General features: G+C 36.8%; 1 protein-coding gene and 1 pseudogene across 2 annotated transcripts in view; one reads left to right on the top strand and one right to left on the bottom strand.

Annotated features, from left to right (window-relative positions):
* ANKS1B (ankyrin repeat and sterile alpha motif domain containing 1B) overlaps positions 1-22,659 on the top strand; it is a 1,164,394-nt gene that overhangs the window by 366,636 nt on the left and 775,099 nt on the right. The window lies entirely within an intron of this gene.
* Positions 1,789-21,267, bottom strand: LOC104982252 (annotated as a pseudogene).

The raw sequence follows: 22,659 nt of genomic DNA, 5'->3' as shown, positions 1-22,659 counted from the left end.
GTATGATGAACATGAAAGGCTCTTTGCCACTCAGTAGAGTACTCATATTCTGTCTCCTAGGGATACTCTTTCAGAGTCACCCACTACCTCATATAAAGCCTTTGAACAGGCTAGAAAAGAGCATTCCACCTTGGATAGATTCAGCCCCCAGACAGAACTATTGCTTGGTTATAGTGTTCAGGCTAGAATTTCAGTCTCCAGATGCCTCCTGGACTTGGCATCTCACAATCATACACAGCACTTCTGGGTGTTCACTTTAGTTCTCATGTTCTTCCTGGGTTTTTGATGCTGTTGTTGTTCATTTATAAAATCGTGGTCATTTCTCTGGGCAGAAAAACTTCTTAAGATTAGAGCTTTTATTTTATATCAAAAGAAAATAAAAAACAGAATGAATGACTGAACAGTAGCATGCATTTTTGTCACGTGTTAACTCATATAATCCTCAAAAGAGTCCTTTGATGTAGGTTTTATTATATTAAATCACTAAGATTTAGAAAATAATGTTTAGCGGTTGGGTGATTTGCTTAAAGTTAAAAAGCTAAATGGCAAAAGAACAAACTTAGATGCAAGAATAGACGCCTTAGGTTTAGTTCTGACATCAAACAGCAAGCAACCTTTAATAGCCCACTTATTCCTTTGCCTCAAAACAGTAAGTCATCTGAACAACCAAAACTCATTCAACCCCATAAGGTGCCCACCAAGGAACACAGAGAGAGAAAGGCTTGAAGTGGTTTTTTGAATAATTCAAGGGAGTATTTTCTGTATTTTGCTTCCCTTTGGAGTTCGTATGTCCTAAAGGGAAAAATTCAAGGAGTAAAATAAAGGAAAAGTCTGGGCTTGCTTTATCCCTTATGAAATAAAGGAATCAATAAATGTTGGTTGAATGTTGAATATATTTGCTATACTCAGAAGTTAGATATGTGCTACAACACTTTAACTTGGGAGATAGAAAAGAAATGCAAAGGTCCTCTTGGTTTTTCAGATATAGAAATAGGGCTAGCCTATGGGTGCCTTAAAGGAACATATTTTTGTGCTTTCAAAAAGAAAGGATCAAGTAATTAAAATGTCGTATGCAATTAACAGTATTTTAGGAGTATATCAATAGTTCTATGAATTACAGTAATCTTCTTTCTCAGTTCCAGTAAGTTTACCCAATGATAAGTGGAGCCACATAACCAAAGAGACAGATAATTTACCTATGGCTCAGAGGAGAGCTACAAGAATTGTCTAATAACTAGAAATTGTTTTGCAGAGGAAGGGATAAAATAGCAGGCTTTTTATCCTGAGGAAGGACTTTTAAAAAGCATTTTTGAAAACTGCACAGAGAATAAATACAATTGAAAAAAATTCTGATCTAATTCTTTTATGTGTCATATGGAATCCTAGGAAGAATCATTGCAATAATTATCCAAAGTAATGTTCAATGTAACAAAAGAGATGTTTGGTCTTAAATGTATATGCATTTAAGTGTAGAATGTCCAAATTAACAGGTCAAAGGGAAAGTATTAATATATGTGCAGTTTCTAACAGCAAAAAATCGGCTAGTTTGTAAATACCGTATTCTTCAATGAAGAAAACAAAAATCGAGAATAAAATGTTGGATAGTCTTATCAACCAGGTCACCTTTAAAGACAGCTTTTCAAGATAGCAAAAATGTGCAACAGTTAAGCTTGACTCATGTAACTAAAACATTCGTTGCTATACTAGCAGCAGTACTTTTATTAATAGAGTTCACAATTCAGAACACAACCAATAATTATATATTAGTATCAATAGGAACACCAAATATTATCTCAGAACCGCCACTAGGTATTTCTTCTTGTCTGACACAGTCTGCACAGATCCAGGCTTGCTGCGTTTGATACAATTCGGTTCGTCAACGAGCTTCTTTCATGATGTGCTGCTCCTGAATCTGGCTGGAGACAGATTTTGGTAGATATTGGTGATGAGAGATACGTTTTATGTGAGGATGATGTTGAAGTTTCTCCTTTAACTTCTGGTTATAATCTGTGGCTGCTTTCTCTCATGATGTGAGCACCTAACTTCTCAGAAGCATTAGCTTTCCACGGATGAATGTTAATTTCATCAGATCCACACATAATGTACTTGCTGTCAGAAGTCCATTTCACACAGATAACGTGTTGCATTCTCTTTGTGTGATAGACTTCCTTGCTTCTACTTTTGTCCACAGGAAAGATTCGAATAGATTTGTCAAACTAGCAGACACAAACTCTTTCCCAGTGGGTGAGTAACCCACATCAAGTACTGCAGACACATGATGCATATGTACCATTATAAGAATGTGCAGTGCATGCATATAAAAAGTATGTAAGTTGTAATCTTTGCTGCAGTAAAAACTAAAGCTTCCACAGGGTTCCAGCAAGTTGTATTTGTTCTCATATCTAAGATGACCTTTTTCAGAGGAATAGCTTGCCTCATATCATACAGTGCTATATTCCTGTCAGAAGAACAACTTCCCAAGAGAAATGTCTCAATTGGGTTAAATTTAACACTGCTTATACTGTCAAATCCTCAAGTCATTGAACATATAGGATTGGTTCTTTGTTCATCCCAAGGGTCTATTTGCTGTCCACATGTGGCAAAACAGCTTTTTTCCAGTGATGATCAATTCTTGTATATGCTATCTTTCCTAATATTGTAGGCAATGGTTCCTCCTCTTCTCCATAGCTTGGTCCATCCATTTTCCATTGCTTGGCAGTTTTGTCATCATCAACAGTATAAAAACAAAGTCCCACAAAAGTGAGTACATATTCCTCGTACAAAAAGACCTTTATGTGCTTGTATTGTACGAATATATTTTCATTTAGCGAAGTTCCAAATTTTAACCTATCTCCATCACATGCCCCAGAAAGGACATTAGCCAGACTCTCTGGATGCTTTGCCCAGCAACTGACTCTATCTCAGTGACCATCCAGGGAAGCAAGGAATGATTTTGCAAATACCCGTTCCAGTTTGGTAGCATTTAAAGCTCTTACATATTCCTGTGGGACCTCAAAATGATGTAAAGTAGGCTCGTGGTTTCTTGGTACTCTCTGTAAGTCCAACTTAGTTTCACAGATGTAGTTGTCTGGGTTCATGCTCAGAATCTTTACTTTTATCTTGCTTCTAATTCTCCCTGAATCTCATTAGCTTTTATCTCTAGGTCCCGTTGCCATGGCCTCATCCACCAACACATGCCACTTCTCCCAAGTTCCTTCTTTTATTAATTTCTAATTTTATTATTTTGTGGTCAGAGAATATATTTTGTATGACTTCATTTCTTTCAAATTTATTTGTACTTATTTTGTGGTCTAACATGAAGTTTATTCTGGAGAATGTTCCATGTTCACATAAGAATACTGTGCATTTGGTGGAATGCCCTATAGCTAGATGGCTGTTAGATCCAGCTGACTTATGGTGCTATTCAAGTCTTCTTTTTGCTTCTTGATCTTCTGCCTAATTGTCCTATTCATTATTAAAAGTGGAATATTCAACACACTGATTGTTATTGTTGAATTGTGTATTTTCCCCTTCAATTCTGTCGGTTTTTGTCTCATGTGTTTTAGGATTCTCTTAAGTGCATGTGTGTTTATATGTTTTGTTCTCCTAATGGATTGACCCGTTTAGCTTTATAAATATATAAAATGTTCTATTTTAAATCTCTAGTAACAATTTCTGTCTTAAAGCTTCTTTTGTTCAGTGTTAGCATAGTCACTTTCTTTTTCTTTGGGTTATTGTTCTTATGGTATATCCTTTTCTATCTTTTTACGTTAAATCTACTATTGCCCTGGAAGATAAAGCATGCCTCTTGTAGATGCTATGTAACTGGATTATTAAAAAACAAACAAACAAAAACTATCCTGCCAATCATTGCCTTTGGTTTGGAGTGTTGTGTACACTTACAATTAATATAATTACCAATAAAGTAGGACTTAATCTCCTTAATAAAATGGAAGCATTTTATTATTTGTTTTCTGTGTATTATATACTTTCTCTTCTCTTTCTTTTTCTCATTTACACCTATCCTTTGTGTTAAAGATATATTTTCTAGTTTACTATTTTAATTCCCTCGGAGCTCCTTGCATTATTTTTGTTATTGTTGCTATTTTCTTATTGGGTCATTATAATTAATCAGTTCAGTTCAGTCACTCAGTTCTGTCTGACTCTTTGTGATCCCATGAACTGCAGCACACCAGGCCTGCCTGTCCATCACCAACTCCCGGAGCCTACCCAAACTCATGTCCATTGAGTCGATGATGCCATCCAACCATCTCATCCTCTGTCGTCCCCTTCTCCTCCTGCCCTCAATCTTTCCCAGCATCATGATCTTTTCAAATGAGTGAGCTCTACACATCAGGTGGCCAGAGTATTGGAGTTTCAGCTTCAACATCCATCAGTCCTTGCAATGAACACCCAGGACTGATCTCCTTTAGAATGAACTGGTTGGATCTCCTTGCAGTCCAAGGGACTCTCAAGAGTCTTCTCCAACACCACAGTTCAAAATCATCAATTCTTCTGCGCTCAGCTTTCTTTATACTCCTACTCTCACATCCATATATGACTACTGGAAAAACCATAGCCTTGACTGGACGGACCTTTGTTGACAAAGTAATGTCTCTGCTTTTTAATATGCTGTCTAGGTTGGTCTTAACTTTCCTTCCAAGGAGTAAGCATCTTTTATTTTCATTTATTTTTTATTTATTTTTTTAAAAGTTGTTTTTAATTTTTTTTTTAATTTTATTTTATTTAACTTTACAATATTGTATTGGTTTGCCATATATCAAAATGAATCTGCCACAGGTATACATGTGTTCCCCATCCTGAACCCTCCTCCCTCCTCCCTCCCCATACCACCCCTCTGGGTCATCCCAGTACACCAGCCCCAAGCATCCAGTATCATGCTTTGAACCTGGACTGGCGACTCTTTTCATATATGATATTATACATATTTCAATGCCATTCTCCCAAATCATCCTACCCTCTCCCTCTCTCACAGAGTCCAAAAGGCTGTTCTATACATCAGTGTCTCTTTTGCTGTCTCGTATTCAGGGTTATTGTTACCATCTTTCTAAATTCCATATATATGCGTTGGTATACTGTATTGGTGTTTTTCTTTCTGGCTTACTTCACTCTGTATAATAGGCTCCAGTTTCATCCACATTAGAACTGATTCAAATGTATTCTTTTTAATGGCTGAGTAATACTCCATTCTGTATATGTACCACAGCTTTCTTATCCACTCATCTGCTGATGGACATCTAGGTTGCTTCCATATCCTGGCTATTATAAACAGTGCTGCAAGACACATTGGGGTACATGTGTCTCTTTCAATTCTGGTTTCCTCAGTGTGTATGCCCAGCAGTGGGATTGTTGGTTCATAAGGCAGTTGTATTTCCAGTTTTTTAAGGAATCTCCACACTCTTCTCCATAGTGGCTGTACTAGTTTGCATTCCCACCAACAGTGTAAGAGGGTTCCCTTTTCTCCACACCCTCTCCAGCATTTATTGCTTGTAGACTTTTGGATCACAGCCATTCTGACTGGTGTGAAATGGTACCTCATCGTGGTTTTGATTTGCATTTCTCTGATAATGAGTGATGTTGAGCATTTTTTCATGTGTTTGTTAGCCATCTGTATGTCTTCTTTGGAGAAATGTCTATTTAGTTCTTTGGCCCATTTTTTGATTGGGTCATTTATTTTTCTGGAGTTGAGCTGTAGGAGTTGCTTGTATATTTTTGAGATTAGTTGTTTGTCAGTTGCTTCATTTGCTATTATTTTCTCCCATTCTGAAGGCTGTCTTTTCACCTTGCTAATAGTTTCCTTTGATGTGCAGAAGCTTTTAAGTTTAATTAGGTCCCATTTGTTTATTTTTGCTTTTATTTCCAATATTCTGGGAGGTGGGTCATAGAGGATCCTACTGTGATGTATGTCAGAGAGTGTTTTGCCTATGTTCTCCTCTAGGAGTTTTATAGTTTCTGGTCTTACGTTTAGATCTTTGATCCATTTTGAGTTTATTTTTGTGTATGGTGTTAGAAAGTGGTTTAGTTTCATTCTTTTACAAGTGGTTGACCAGTTTTCCAAGCACCACTTGTTAAAGATATTGTCTTTAATCCATTGTATATTCTTGCCTCCTTTGTCAAAGTAAGGTGTCAATATGTGCGTGGATTTATCTCTGGGCTTTCTATTTTGTTCCATTGATCTATATTTCTGTCTTTGTGCCAGTACCATACTGTCTTGATGAATGTGGCTTTGTAGTAGAGCCTGAACTCAGGCAGGTTGATTCCTCCAGTTCCATTCTTTTTTCTCAAGATAGCTTTAGCTATTCGAGGGTTTTTGATTTCCATACAAATTGTGAAATTATTTGTTCTAGCTCTGTGAAGAATACCGTTGGTAGCTTGATAGGGATTGCATTGAATATATAAATTGCTTTGGATAGTATACTCATTTTCACTATATTGATTCTTCCAATCCATGAACATGGTATATTTCTCCATCTATTAGTGTCCTCTTTGATTTCTTTCACCAGTGTTTTATAGTTTTCTATATATAGGTCTTTAGTTTCTTTAGGTAGATATATTCCTAAGTATTTTATTCTTTTCGTTGCAATGGTGAATGGAGTTGTTTCCTTAATTTCTCTTTCTATTTTCTCATTATTAGTGTATAGGAATGCAAGGGATTTCTGTGTGTTGATTTTATATCCTGCAACTTTACTATAGTCATTGATTAGTTCTAGTAATTTTCTGGTGGAGTCTTTAGGGTTTTCTATGTAGAGGATCATGTCATCTGCAAATAGTGAGAGTTTTACTTCTTCTTTTCCAATTTGGATTCCTTTTCTTTTTCTGCTCTGATTGCTGTGGCCAAAACTTCCAAAACTATGTTGAATAGTAATGGTGAAAGTGGGCACCCTTGTCTTGTTCCTGACTTTAGAGGAAATGCTTTCAGTTTTTCACCATTGAGGATAATGTTTGCTGTGGGTTTGTCATATATAGCTTTTATGATGTTGAGGTATGTTCCTTCTATTCCTGCTTTCTGGAGAGTTCTTATCATAAATGGATGTTGAATTTTGTCAAAGGCTTTCTCTGCATCTATTGAGATAATCATATGGTTTTTATTTTTCAATTTGTTAATGTGGTGTATTACATTGATTGATTTGTGGATATTGAAGAATCCTTGCATCCCTGGGATAAAGCCCACTTGGTCATGGTGTATGATCTTTTTAATGTGTTGTTGAATTCTGATTGCTAGAATTTTATTAAGGATTTTTGCATCTATGTTCATCAGTGATATTGGCCTGTAGTTTTCTTTTTTTGTGGCATCTTTGTCAGGTTTTGGTATTAGGGTGATGGTGGCCTCATAGAATGAGTTTGGAAGTTTACCTTCCTCTGCAATTTTCTGGAAGAGTTTGAGTAGGATAGGTGTTAGCTCTTCTCTAAATTTTTGGTAGATCAGCTGTGAAGCCGTCTGGACCTGGGCTTTTGTTTGCTGGAAGATTTCTGATTACAGTTTCAATTTCCATGCCTGTGATTGGTCTGTTAAGATTTTCTATTTCTTCCTGGTCCAGTTTTGGAAAGTTGTACTTTTCTAAGAATTTGTCCATTTCTTCCACGTTGTCCATTTTATTGGCATATAATTGCTGATAGTAGTCTCTTATGGTCCTTTGTATTTCTGTGTTGTCTGTTGTGATCTCTCCATTTTCATTTCTAATTTTATTGGTTTGATTTTTCTCCCTTTGTTTCTTGATGAGTCTTGCTAATGGTTTGTCAATTTTATTTATCCTTTCAAAGAACCAGCTTTTGGCTTTGTTGATTTTTGCTATGGTCTCTTTTGTTTCTTTTGCATTTATTTCTGCCCTAGTTTTTAAGATTTCTTTCCTTCTACTAACCCTGGGGTTCTTCATTTCTTCCTTTTCTAGTTGCTTTAGGTGTAGAGTTAGGTTATTTATTTGACTTTTTTCTTGTTTCTTGAGGTATGCCTGTGTTGCTATGAACTTTCCCCTTAGGACTGCTTTTACAGTGTCCCACAGGTTTTGGGTTGTTGTGTTTTCCTTTTCATTAGTTTCAATGCAAATTTTGATTTCTTTTTTGATTTCTTCTGTGATTTGTTGGTTATTCAGCAGCGTGTTGTTCAGCCTCCATGTGTTGGCATTTTTAATAGTTTTTCTCCTGTAATTGACATCTAATCTTACTCCATTGTGGTCAGAAAAGATGCCTGGGATGATTTCAATTTTTTTGAATTTACCAAGGCTAGATTTATGGCCCAGGATGTGATCTATCCTGGAGAAGGTTCCTTGTGAACTTGAGAAAAAGGTGAAATTCATTGTTTTGGGATGAAATGTCCTATAGATATCAATTAGGTCTAACTGGTCTATTGTATCGTTTAAAGTTTGTGTTTCCTTGTTAATTTTCTATTTAGTTGATCTATCCATAGGTGTGAGTGGGTTATTAAAGTCTCCCACTATTATTGTGTTATTGTTAATTTCTCCTTTCATACTTGTTAGTATTTGTCTTACATATTGCGGTGCTCCCATGTTGGGTGCATATATATTTATAATTGTTGTATCTTCTTCTTGGATTGATCCTTTGATCATTATGTAGTGACCTTCTTTGTCTCTTTTCACAGCCTTTATTTTGAAGCCTATTTTATCTGATATGAGTATTGCTACTCCTGCTTTCTTTTGGTCCCTATTTGCATGGAAAATCTTTTTCCAGCTCTTCACTTTCAGTCTGCATGTGTCCCCTGTTTTGAGGTGGGTCTCTTGTAGACAACATATGTAGAGGTCTTGTTTTTGTATCCATTTAGCCAGTCTTTGTCTTTTGGTTGGGGCATTCAACCCATTTATGTTTAAGGTAATTATTGATAAGTATGATCCCGTTGCCATTTACTTTATTGTTTTGGGTTCAAATTTATACACCGTTTTTGTGTTTCCTGTCTAGAGAATATCCTTTAGTATTTGTTGGAGAGCTGGTTTGGTGGTGCTGAATTCTCTCAGCTTTTGCTTGTCTGTAAAGCTTTTGATTTCTCCTTCATATTTGAATGAGATCCTTGCTGGGTACAATAATCTGGGCAGTAGGTTATTTTCTTTCATCGCTTTACGTACGTCTTGCCATTCCCTCCTGGCTTGGAGAGTTTCTATTGAAAGATCAGCTGTTATCCTTATGGGAATTCCCTTGTGTGTTATTTGTTGTTTTTCCCTTGCTGCTTTTAATATTTGTTCTTTGTGTTTGATCTTTGTTAATTTGATTAATATGTGTCTTGGGATGTTTCACCTTGGGTTTATCCTGTTTGGGACTCTCTAGGTTTCTTGGACTTGAATGATTATTTCCTTCCCCATTTTAGGGAAATTTTCAACTATTATCTCCTCAAGTATTTTCTCATGGTCTTTCTTTTTGTCTTCTTCTTGGACCCCTATGATTTGAATGTTGTAGCGCTTAATATTGTCCTGGAGATCTCTGAGATTGTCCTCTTTTCTTTTAATTCATTTTTCCTTTTTCCTCTCTTATTCATTTATTTCTACCATTCTATCCTCTAATTCACTAATCCTATCTTCTGCCTCTGTTATTCTACTATTTGTTGCCTCCAGAGTGCTTTTGATCGCATTTATTGCATTATTCATTATATATTGACTCTTTTTTATTTCTTCTAGGTCCTTGTTAAACCTTTCTTGCATCTTCTCAATCCTTGTCTCCAGGCTATTTATCTGTGATTCCATTTTGATTTCAAGATTTTGGATCAATTTCACTATCATTATTTGGAATTCTTTATTAGGTAGATTCCCTATCTCTTCCTCTTTGGTTTGGTTTGGTGGGCATTTATCCTGTTCCTTTACCTGCTGGGTATTCCTCTGTCTCTTCATCTTGTTTATATTGCTGAGTTTGGGGTGTCCTTTCTGTATTCTGGCAGTTTGTGGAGTTCTCTTTATTGTGGCGTTTCCTCACTGTGTGTGGGTTTGTACAGGTGGCTTGTCAAGGTTTCTTGGTTAGGGAAGCTTGTGTCAGTGTTCTGGTGGGTGGAGCTGTATTTCTTCTCTCTGGAGTGCAATGAAGTGTCCAGTAATGAGTTATGAGATGTCTATGGTTTTGGGGTGACTTTGGGCAGGCTGTATCTTGGAGCTTAGGGCTGTGTTCCTGTGTTGCTGGAGAATTTGCTTGGTATGTCTTGCCCTGGAACTTGTTGGCCCTTGTGTGGTGCTTGGTTTCAGTGTAGGTGTGGAGGTATTTGATGAGCTCCTGTCAATTAATGTTCCCTGGAGTCAGGATTTGGGCTTAAGCCTCCCGCTTCCAGTTATTGGTCTTATTTTTACAGTAGTCTCAAAACTTCTCCTTCTATACAGCACCATTGATAAAACATCTAGGTTAAAGATGAAAAGTTTCTCCACTCCTTTCGAAGACAATGGGTTGCTTTTCTGGGTGCCTGATGTCCTCTGCCAGCATTCAGAAGTTGTTTTGTGGAATTTACTCGGCATTTAAATGTTCTTTTGATGAATTTGTGGGGGAGAAAGTGTTCTCCCTGTCCTATTCCTCCGCCATCTTCCAAGGAGTAAGCGTCTTTTAATTTCATGGCTGCAGTCACCATCTGCAGTGATTTTGGAATCCCCAAAAATAAAGTCAGCCACTGTTTCCATTGTTTCCCCATCTATTTACCATGATGATGGGACTGGATACCATGATCTTAGTTTTCTGAATGTTGAACTTTAAGCCAACTTTTTCACTTTCCTCTTTCACTTTCACCAAGAGGCTCTTTAGTTCTTCTTCACTTTCTGCCATAAGAGTGGTGTCATCTGCATATCTGAGGTTATTGATATTTCTCCCAGCAATCTTGATTCTAGCTTGTGCTTCCTTCAACCCAGTGTTTCTCATGATGTACTCTGCATATAAATTAAATAAGCAGGATGACAATATACAGCCTTGACATACTCCTTTTCCTATTTGGAACCAGTCTGTTGTTCCATGTCCAGTTCTAACTGTTGCTTCCCGACCTGCATACAGATTTCTCAAGAGTCAGGTCAGGTGGTCTGATATTCCCATCTTTTTCAGAATTTTCCAGTTTATTATGATCCACACAGTCAAAGGCTTTGGCATAGTCAATAAAGGAGAAATAGATGTTTTTCTGGAACTCTCTTGCTTTCTCGATGATCCATGGGATGTCGACAATTTGATCTCTGGTTCCTCTGCCTTTTATAAAACCAGCTTGAACATCTGGAAGTTCACGGTTCATGTATTGTTGAAGCCTGGCTTGGAGAATTTTGAACATTAGTTTACTAGCCTTTGAGATGAGTTGGGCTGAATGAAAACTGACCTTTTCCAGTCCTGTGGCCACTGCTGAGTTTTCCAAATTTGCTGACATATTGAGTGTAGCACTTTCACAGCATCCACTTTTAGGATTTGAAATAGTTCAACTGGAATTCCATCACCTCCACTAGATTTGTTTGCAGTGATGCTTTGTAAGGCCCACTTGACTTCACATTCATGACTTAAAACAATCTATTTTGAATGAATACCAACATAATCTCAATAGTTTTTGAAAACTTTGCTTCAGTATCATTTCATTTCTTATCCCCTTTTGCGTTATTTTCATAGAACTCTACATTTCATTACATATTTTTACATTATAAACAATCAACCCACATTTATAATTATTGTTTTATGCTGTTGTTTTTAAATCAAATATGAGGTGAAAAGAGTTAAAAATAAAAATACATTCATATTTTGTTTCATATTTACCTATGTAGCTACTTTACCTATGCTCTTTATTTCTTCATGTGGACTTGAGTTACTCTGTAGTGTTCTTCTATTTTGGGTTGAAAGTCTTTTAGTATTCTGCCAATACAGGAGACATAAGAGATGTAGGTTTAATTCCTGAGTTGGGGAGATCTCCTGGAGGAGAGCATGCCAACTCCCTTCAGTATTCTTGACTGGAGAATCCCAGGGATAGAGGAGCCTGGTGTGCTATATAGTCCATGGGGTCACAAAGAGTTGGACATGACTGAAGTGACCTAGCACATACATGGACACATTTCTTTCCTTTTTTTTTTTTTTTTTAAGACACAGCTAGTACACTTCTCTAAATTTTTGTTTATCTGGATATGTCTTAATTTATCTTGATTTTCTGAAGTATAGTTTTGCCGAATATAGAATTCTTGGTTGACATTTTTTTTCTTCCAGCATTTTGAGTGTTTCAACTCATTGCCTCTGGACTCCATGATTTCTGAAAAGTTAGCTATTAATCTTACTGTGGATCCCTTCTACAAGATGAGTCATTTTTCTCTAGTTGATGTCTCATGAGTCTGTCTTTGTTATTCATACTTTGACTATGTGTCTATGTGTAGATCTCTTTACATTTATCTTTCATGAAGTTTGTTGAATGTTTTGGATATGTAGATTAATTTTTTCCTTCAAATGTGGATTAAATTCTACACAAATTGCTGTACATTTTGGTTAATTTCCAGATTTCTCTGAAAATTTATTTTTAACATTTTTTGTGAATATTCTTTTTGCTTTTAAGAGACATTTATTTCTTCTAGAAGTGCTTCTTCCTGGCCTTTAGAAGAGCCAAAGATTGAGTCATGTTTAAATTTAATGTTAAGTTGAACCAATAAGCAGATAAACTCAGATAAAGCAGAGTACTGGCAAGGAGTTTACTGATAGGAGAAATAAAGTAGATAAGATGGGTAAGCTAAAGGCTAAACTAAAAAGTTTTATTCTGAGTAAAACTATTTGGAAGGTACTTGAGTTCATTGACCATGAGTAATGTGAGAATAATGATGTTTGAAGATTATTTTAATGATTTTATGTAGAGTGAAAAGAAGTGAAGCTGTACAAGAAAGGAGATGAGTTTAGTGGCAGTGCCAAGAATGTACATGTGTGATGTCAAGGCATGTCTTAATATGTCTTAACATGGCAGCTATTGACATAGAAACACAAGGGTAGATCAGTCATAGGATTTGGTGGTAGACTGAATCTGTGAAAGAAGGGAATAAATGAGTTTTAAAAGATATAAATATTGCTGCTCTGCTTTGTAAAGATGATGGTAGAGTAATGTTAATGAGGATGATGAAAAAGCAGATGTGTGGCAAATTTTTATTTTGACATCTTATTTAACTAACAGTTTCTTCTTAAACTTCTTGTATCAGGCATGTGATCATAAAAAGTAAATTAATAGTTGTGTTGTATTTTAAAAACAGGGTCTAATACCATCAAAAGCTAAATAGTATTACGAGGCTTCCTAAATCACATTAATTTAGAAAAAAGAGAAGAAAAGGAAAGTTTTTTGTTTTTTAAATTCTAAAGATATTCCAAGATGTTTATTGTGTTAACTTACTTTTCTAACATGTAATTCTCTGGCAAAGCAGATGTAAAAAATCTACTGTTTTGTTAGTACAAAAAAATTGAGATTTAATTACTGTGTGTAGAAATGATAGGTTCACAGTCTTGAATGTGTATTAATAGAATGTTTTAATAATGTATCTTTTATAAGTGAAAGAGTCTTGGGTTCAAATTTCTCATTTCTTAGAACACAATGCTTTTCTTTTTTGGTCAGCATGTGCATTCATTATTGTTCTTCAAATGATTTTCCTTTTTTATTTTCCCATAGCTCTTGAGGAGAAAAAGGCAATAAAAATGAAATGACTATCAATGAGATGATTGCTTTAATCTCTGTAATTGAGAAATGTCAATTCCTGTGTGGGATCAAAATCAGATTTCTGAACTCTTCCCTAACCTACAAACGTTTTTCATTGAGTTGTTCACTTCTGTATGTACATCTAATAAGGGAGATAGTAGTACATATTCTCATGTTGCCCTTGTACCATAGTCTTCTTCAACAATATTTTAAATAATTATGTTATTCATCAGTGTTTATGTTCTTCCAGATTTTTCAAAACATTAAATTACAGAGACTTCCCTGGTGATCCAGTGGTTAAGACTCCATGCTTCCAACAGAAGGGTATCCTTGGGGAGGCATTAGAATCCTTAGGAAGTAAAACAGCTATTATAAAATTCATATTTTTATTCAACAAATATTTACTGGATGATTACTGTTGTCCTCTAATAAGGCTACAGTCTGGAGCTATAACACCTATTTTTAGGGATGATATGAAGCTATAGGGGGTTTCCTTGGTGGCTTAGTGGTAAAGGATCTGCCCGCCAAAGCAGGAGATGTGGGTTCGATCTCTGGGTCAGGAAGATTCCCTGGAGAAGGAAACGGCAACTCACTCTAGTATTCTTGCCTGGAAAATCCCATGGACAGAGGAGCCTGGTGGGCTACAGTCCAAGGGGTCTCAAAGAGTCAGACGTGACTTAGTGACTAAACAACAACAACATGAAGCTATAGATCGCAAACTTGACCACTCTGTGGACGTACTATAAAGTGCCTGCAATTTCATACAGGCACAAAGCTTGTCTGTGACTGACAGGCTGGCTAAGTTGCTTCAGTCATGTCCAACTCTTTGCGACCCTCTGGACTGTAGCCCCCCAGAGTCCTCTGTCCATGGGGATTTTCCAGGCAAGAATACTGGAGTGGGTTGCCATGCCCTTCTCCAGGGGATCTTCCTGACCCAGGGATTGAACTCATATCTCTTAGTCTCCTGCGTTGACAGGTGGATTCTTTACCACTAGCGCCACCTGAGAAGCTTGTTTGTAGACTATATAAATCATGGGTCCTACATATCCATATCCATTTTTATCATTTTCAAATGTATATGTTTTGCTATGATTAATAAAGTAGAAATTTATTGTCACTTTTTGCTCATGTATTTGTTTCAGACAACAAATTCTAAAAGTATAACTTATCTACTGGAGTTGGGCAGAGAATGCAGGATTCTTTTTATGTGCTTCATTTTTTCATGTGGAGAGACACTGATCGGTTTAACTGGGTTTCTCTCTGCTCCTACTCATTCCTCAAGAGAGTTAATATGATATGTAAATTTGGGAACAGGAACTGAATGTGTATCACTAATTGTCTTTTTGATCTTCTCATCTGCAAAGAGTATGTGTAGTTGAGCTTAGTAGTAAGGATCCTATCTGTCCAGGCTTGGGAGACCTGAGGCTAAGTCTGTCTAATTCTGTGATGTACTAGTAAAAAGCCTATATTGCTTGGTACCTAAGCCATGTTCTCTAGTATCTGCTCTGTTACTCACCAGTGTTGACATTTTAATCCATTTGCCTGAGTTTTTAATCCATGGTTTGGCTAACTGCAGGCTCTGAGCCAAATCTGACCCACGCAGGCCAAATCTGGAGAGGCTCCTCTGTTTACATCTTTCCATGTGTGTGTCTCTTTATTGCTACAACAGCAGCTTTGAGTGGTTGCAACAGAAATCATATGGCCTGAAAACCTAAAATATTTATTCTCTGGCCCTTTGCAGAAAAGATTTGTCAAACTCTAGACTCCTATCTGTAATTTGGGCAGAGGATGAAAATGTTATTTATTACACTCCCTAAATTTCTAAATTAATTCTAATATTACATTATAGGAATTTGTACAAAATTGTTACTTTGAAAAACATGCTTTATCATTCAAAATGGTAGAAACCCTTTGTGTAAAAATGGAATGGACTTAGAGATGGGAGACTGGTATTCAAGTAACAGAAGGATGAGTTGAAGTTTGAACTAGTTTGGTGATTATGAAAATAGAAAAGTAATACTGGGTTTAGGAGTTATTATGAAATGCAAATTTTATAAAAGTTGGTGACTGCTTCTTTATGGTAATAGTAAGCATGACAGAACAGGAGAAAGAATAATGTCTCCAAGAGTTTGAACCTAGGTGACTGGATGAATGTCCTAGGAGCAGTATGTAATATATTTTCTTATTTTGACTGCCTTGCCTTTGGCCCTTTAAGTCACACATTCACTAACATCAGGAATAAAGACCCCAAAACTACTTATAGTAGTTACCCCAGACTCTTCACCATTACCAGACCTATCAAACTGAACATATGACTTTATAACTTTAACATCAGTCTAGCAGTTTGTTCTTATAAACTTGGTGATGCCCTTTGTCTTCTCATTAAGCCTCAGTTATTTTTCTAATAGGTTTATCTCCTTGCTCTCTGTACCTAGTTGTGAATACTTTTATGTATGTATTGGATTGGCCAAAAAGTTACTTTGGTTTTTAAGTAAACATAAAAGACATATTTTTCATTTTCATCACAAATTTCATTGAACAACATATTCACTGTTACCTTCTGCCATTTTCTGGGCAACTTCATAATTCCATCTTACACAGATTTTTTTTTCTTTTTGGGCAAAGAACTGTTTCAGGTTCCTTTTTACAGTCTTTCAGGGAATTGAAATTTTTTCCATTAAGACAGTTTTGTAAAGACTAAAATAAATGGAAATTTGAAGGTGTAATGTCTAGCCAACACAGCAGATGAATCAGAACTTCCCAGCTAAGCTGTAACATTTTTTTGTTGGTTATCAGAGAAACATGCAGTCTTGCATTATTCCTGATGGATGGTTGTTGTTGCTGCTCAGTCGTGTCCGATTCTTTGCAACCCCATGGACTACACCATGCCAGTCTTCCCTGTCCTTCATCATCTCCCAGAATTTGATCAAACTCATGTCCATTGAGTCAGTGATACCATCCAACCATCTCATCCTCTGTTTACCCCTTCTCCTCCCACCTTCAATCTTTCCCAGCATCAGGGTCTTTTCTAATGAGTCGGCTCTTCTCATCAAGTGACCAAAGTATTAGAGCTTCAGCTTCAGCCGCAGTCCTTCCAATGAATATTCAACTGATTTCCTTTAGGATTGAGTAGTTTGACTTCCTTGAAGTCCAAGGGACTCTCAAGTCTTTTCTAACACCACAATTCAAAAGCATTAATTCTTCGGTGCTCAGCCTTCTTTATGGTCCAACTCTAACATCCATACGTGACTACTGGAAAAAAATCATAGCTTTGACTTGTCTTCCTGGGGAGGCCTTATAAATATCTGAGAAAAGAAGTGAAGCTAAAGGCAAAGGAGGAAAGGAAAGATATACCCATCTGAATACAGATTTCCAAAAAATAACAAGGAGCTATAAGAAGGCCTTCCTCAGTGATCAATGCAAAGCAATAGAGAAAAATAAGAAAATAGAAAGACTAGAGACCTCTTCAAGAAAATTAGAGATCCCAAGGGAACATTTCATGCAAAGATGGGAACAGTAAAAGGCAGAAATGGCAAGGACCTAACAGAAGCAGAAGATGTTAAGAAGAGGTGGCAAGAATACACAGAAGAACTATACAAAAAAGACCTTCATGACCCAGATCATCACGATAGTGTGATCACTTACTTAGAGCCAGACATCCTGGAATGTGAAGTCAAGTGGGCCTTAGGAAGCATCACTTTGAACAAAGCTAGTGGAGGTGATGGAATTCCAGTTGTGCTATTTCAAATCCTAAAAGATGATGCTGTGAAAGTACTGCACTATGAGATAGGAAATTTGGAAAACTCAGCAGTGACCACAGGACTGGAAGGGGTCAGTGTTCATTGCAATCCCAAAGAAAGACAATGTCAAAGGATGTTCAAACTACCACACAATTGCATTCATCTCACACGCTAGCAAAGTAATGCTCAAAATTCTCCAAGCCAGGCTTCAGCAATACGTGAACCATGAACTTCCAGATGTTCAAGCTGGTTTTAGAAAAGGCAGAGGAACCAGAGATCAAATTGCCAACATCTGCTGGATCATTGAAAAAGCAAGAGAGTTCCAGGAAAACATCTACTTCTGCTTTATTGACTATGTCAAACCCTTTGACTGGGTGGATCACAACAAACTGTGGAAAATTCTTAAAGAGATCAGAACACCAGACCACTTTACTTGCCTCCTGAGAAATCTGTATGCAGGTCAAGAAGCAACAGTTAGAACCAGACATGGAACAATAGACTGGCTCCAGATTGGGAAAGGAGTACATCAAGGCTGTATATTGTCACCCTGCTTACTTAATTTATATGCAGAGTATATCATGTGAAATGCTGGACTAGATAAAGCACAAGCTGGAATCACGATTGCTGGGAGAAATATCAGTAACCTCAGATATGCAGATGACACCACCCTTATGGCAGAAAGCAAAGAACTAAAGAGCCTCTTGATGAAAGTGAAAGAAAAGAGTGAAAAAGTTGACTTAAAACTCAACATTCAAAAACCTAAGGTCATGGCATCTGGTCCCATCACTTCATGGTAAATATATGGGGAAACACTGGAAACAGTAAGAGATTTTATTTTCTTGAGCTCTAAAACAGTGAGAGATTTTATTTTCTTGGGCTGCAGATGGTGACTGCAGCCATGAAATTAAAAGACTCCTTGGAAGGAAAGCTATGACCAACCTAGACAGCATATTAAAAAGCAGAAGCATTACTTTAACAAAGGCTCATCTAGTCAAGGCTATGATTTTTCCAGTAATGTATGGATGTGAGAGTTGGACTATAAAGAAAGCTGAATGTTGAAGAATTGATACTTTTGAACTGTGGTGTTGGAGAAGACTCTTGAGAGTCCCTTGGACTGCAAGGAGATCCAACCAGTCCATCCTAAAGGAAATCAGTCCTGAATTTTCTCTGGAAGGACTGATGTTGAAGCTGAAACTCCAATACTTTGACCACTTGATGTGAAGAACGGACTCATTTGAAAAGATCCTGATGCTGTGAAAGATTAAAGACTGGAGAAGGGGATGATAGAGGATGAGATGGTTAGATGGCATCACTGACTCAATGGACATGAGTTTGAGTAAACTCTGGAAGTTGGTGATGGATAGGGGGCCTGGCGTGCTGCAGTCTAACGGGTCACAAAGAGTCAAGACATGACTGAGCAACTGAACTGAACTGAACAATTTATAAATTAGCCAGAAAGATATTTATATCAATTCACACTTCAAATAAGACTGTATAGTATACCCATTTTTCCAAACCCTCACTAACACTGTGTTATAGCTATAGCAATTTGATCAGGAAAGGTGGATCATGTGTTACTTTAACTTGCATATATTTAATTATAAATGAGATCAAACAGCTTTTTATAGAAGAAATTTCTAGCTATTTATCATGAATTGCACCTATCCTTTGCTGACTTTTCTCCTTAGGTTGATGATCTCTTTAATCCCAATCTGTAATTCTCTTTATATAATAAAGATATTAGATCTTTGTCACACATATCAAAGAATTTTCCCAATTCTGTTACGTTTCTTAATTTTGATTTTGTATTTTAGTGGCTTTATGAAAGTTTCATGTTTGTAGGTACTCAAATTTATCAACCTTTTTCTCTACACCTCTGAATATGTGTCTGGTTATGGCTTCTGATCAAAGAACATTTTTATTTTAAGATTATTTTGCAAGTATATTTATTTATTATTTAAATATTTAGCTGCAATTTATTTTATTTAAGGAATGGAGTATTAATACAGTTTTATTAATTCTTTCAAATGACTGGCCAGTTATCTTTTTGGCAATTATTATATAATCCATTGTTTTACTACTGATTTGAAATACCATAATACAATAAATTTGTACAAGCATTGAATCTTTGTTCTTTTAATTTCTCTCTTCTGTTTTATTGCCTTTCAATTATTATACCAGAACCATTTATAATTTACTTAAATATCTGATAAATGTTGATCTCCACCCCCTCCATTATTTTTCTCTTTTCAAATTAATACCTAACTATTGTCAGAGATTTATTTTTCTAAATGCACTTTAGGATCATTTGTCAAGATCCAAAAGGTGTGGGAAGGAAACCATTCCATACTACTGCATTAAGTTTAAGACTTAAACTTACATTAAATTTAAATGAGAGTGAAAGAATCACTATCTTTAAGATACTGAGTCATAAAAAGATGTATTTTTTCCATTGGAGTCCAATTTTAATGTTCCTCTCTCAGTCCTTAATAATTTCTATTGCTTCTCTATGTATGTTACTTTCTGCTAGTGTTACTGTATTAGTTTTTAGTTGTTGCAGTAACTAGTAATCACAAGTTTAGCAGCTTAAAAAACCATAACTTTATTATTGTATGTGTCTTAAGTCACTTCAGTCACCTCTGATGCTACGTGACTCTATGGACTATAGCCAGCCAGAATCCACAGGATTCTCCAGGCAAGAATACTGGAGTGGATTGCTATGCCCTCCTCCAAGGGATCTTCTGGACCCAGAGATTGAACCCACATCTCTTATGTCTCCTGCATTCGCAGGCATGTTCTTTACCACTGAAGTGAAGTGAAGTCACTAAGTCATGTCTGACTCTTTGTGACCCTATGGACTGTAGCCTATCAGGCTCCTCCATCCATGGGATTTTCCAGGCAAGAATACTGGAGTGGGGTGCCATTTCCTTCTCCAGGAGCTCTTCGCAACCCAGGGAATGAACCCAGGTCTCGTGCATTATAGGCAGACACTTTACCGTCTGAGCCACCATGGAAGTTCTAGAGCCTTATTATTAATATTTGCATTTCTGGAAGTCTAAAGAATGTCCCTCTGGGCTAAATCCCAGGTTTTGATAGGGCTGCATTCCTTTCTGGAGACTCTAGAGGAGAATCTGTTTTCTTACCAGTCTATCTTCTATGAGCTGTGTTCATTCCTTGGCTCATGGCTGCCTTTATACCTTGAAAACCAGCAATGGCCAGTCAAGTCTTTTACATTGCATCAATCCAACACCAGCTCTCCTTCCCTCTTTCACATATAACAAGCGTTGTGATACTGGGCCACTTGGATAATCCACGATGATCTCCCCATCTCAAGATTCTTAAGAAAGCTCCTTTTGCATGGGACATAATATATTCACAGGTTTTGGGAAAGTTAGGACATTATTGTCTTACAATGTCTTCATCCTCTTCTCCCACTCAAAGTCTCTTATTTTCTTATTATTGTGTATTTATGTTGTTATCTTCCTCATTGTAAAGTCACTGTAAGTCTGTAGGGGATACTTCTCTTGATACTGCAGGACACATCAGAGCAGTAAAACTGTATCCAATAGCTTTCACCTACTTTGAGTCATTTAGAATTGTGAGTCATCTCTAACTTTGAAAGAGCTATAATACCACAATCCCTTGCATTAGTATTATTTTTCCCTTTATGAGAAAAATAATTCAGGAAGCAGTGAATACATGCAGGTATCTTGTATCATAGTACCAACATAGTACTTCTATTTCCATTGTCTTATTTACTAAAGTCTTCAAACTTGTCTAAGTCAAACCACCATCTTCTGTTCTCAAGAGATGCCTGTATCAATCAGGCTAAATTTAAAGTCAGTGGTAGACAACCTGCTACTTGCCAAGCGAATGCTCACCTTGAGCTGAAACCTGTCTCCTTGTTACCATCTCTCTATCTGCACTCTTTCTGACAATTATAGTGATTCTTCTGTTTTTCAAGTACTTGTGAAATGTGTTTTTCCTACCTTTTCTCCTTTAATCTCTCCCCATATTACATGAGTTTGATACTCAGCACTTTCCTTATCCATGTGCAGAGAAAGTAGTTCCTGTGGTCTTTGTATCTCCTCAAACATCAGCCCCCGCACCAAGCTGAGTGTGCCAGGTGTGGTTTGCTGCAGTGCTGGTTAAGCTGCTTCGCTTTCCCGTATGTGCTTAAGAAAGAGCTGTATTTAGGAGGTAAGTTCAAGAGGTATCTTGTCAAAATTGTCTAGAAAAGCCTCTAGATCACTTTATTTCTGATTAAAAAAAAAAACCTACATCATTGATATTATTAAGAAATGACTATGCCCATATGTGGATCCCTGATCATTGCTAAGGTTTTTCATAAGTCAGAGGCCAAGTATCCTTCAGCCCTTTTGATGAATAAAATCTTGTCCTCCTTTGCAAGAACTTCCCTTAGAGCTCAGTTGGTAAAGAATCACCTGCAATGCAGGAGACCCCGGTTGGGTTCCTGGATTGGGAAGATCCCCTAGAGAAGGGATAGGCTACTCACTCCAGTATTCTTGGGCTTCCCTTGTGGCTTAGCTGATAAAGAATCTGCCCACAATGCAGGAGACCTGGGTTTGATCCCTGGGTTGGGAAGATTGCCTGGAGAAGGGAAAGGCTACCCACTCCTGTATTCTGGCCTGGAGAATTCCGTCAACTGTGTAATCCATGGGGTGGCAAAGAGTCAGACACAACTGAGTGACTTTCACTTTCATCTTCACTCCTTTACAAAGGAGAGTTAATATCATACAGTTAGTCTGTCTTTTACAAAATTCCTAAACCAGATTATTCCCAATTCTAATTAGCACAGAAGAAGGGAGGACTGTCATAGTCTCTAGTTTAAATATCATTCTTGTATTAAATCAGCCAGTGTCACATTATGTCTTTAGCTGATACATTACACTCTGACTCACACTTTCAGCTGTAACTCCTGTTTCTTTTTTCATGGTATTGCTAATCTATATACCCACATCCTGAATTTTTAAAACTCATTTCTTTACTAAACTATAGGACTTCATATTTAATCACCAATAAACTTTGACTTGTTAGACTGAGCCCACCCCTCATGATCTTCAACTTTTATAGGAACACAGTGCAAACAGAAAGTGAAAGTATATTACTATTGTTTATTTTTCTTGGGGAAGCGTACTATTAATTTACTTGGTGCTCTCAGTATACATATTTTAAAAGCAGCACTATTTGGTCCACACATTGCACAACTAACTATAACAGGTACAGTAAAACTGACTAAGTAAGTCTAACCATTAACGCTGGTCATTCAGGAACTGTGAAGTT

This window comes from Bison bison, unplaced genomic scaffold (assembly GCF_000754665.1).
Source record: "Bison bison bison isolate TAMUID 2011002044 unplaced genomic scaffold, Bison_UMD1.0 scf7180017864529, whole genome shotgun sequence".
Lineage (NCBI taxonomy): Eukaryota > Metazoa > Chordata > Mammalia > Artiodactyla > Bovidae > Bison > Bison bison.
The sequence above is the reverse complement of the archived record's forward strand: the minus strand, read 5'-3'. Positions and strand labels throughout refer to the sequence as shown.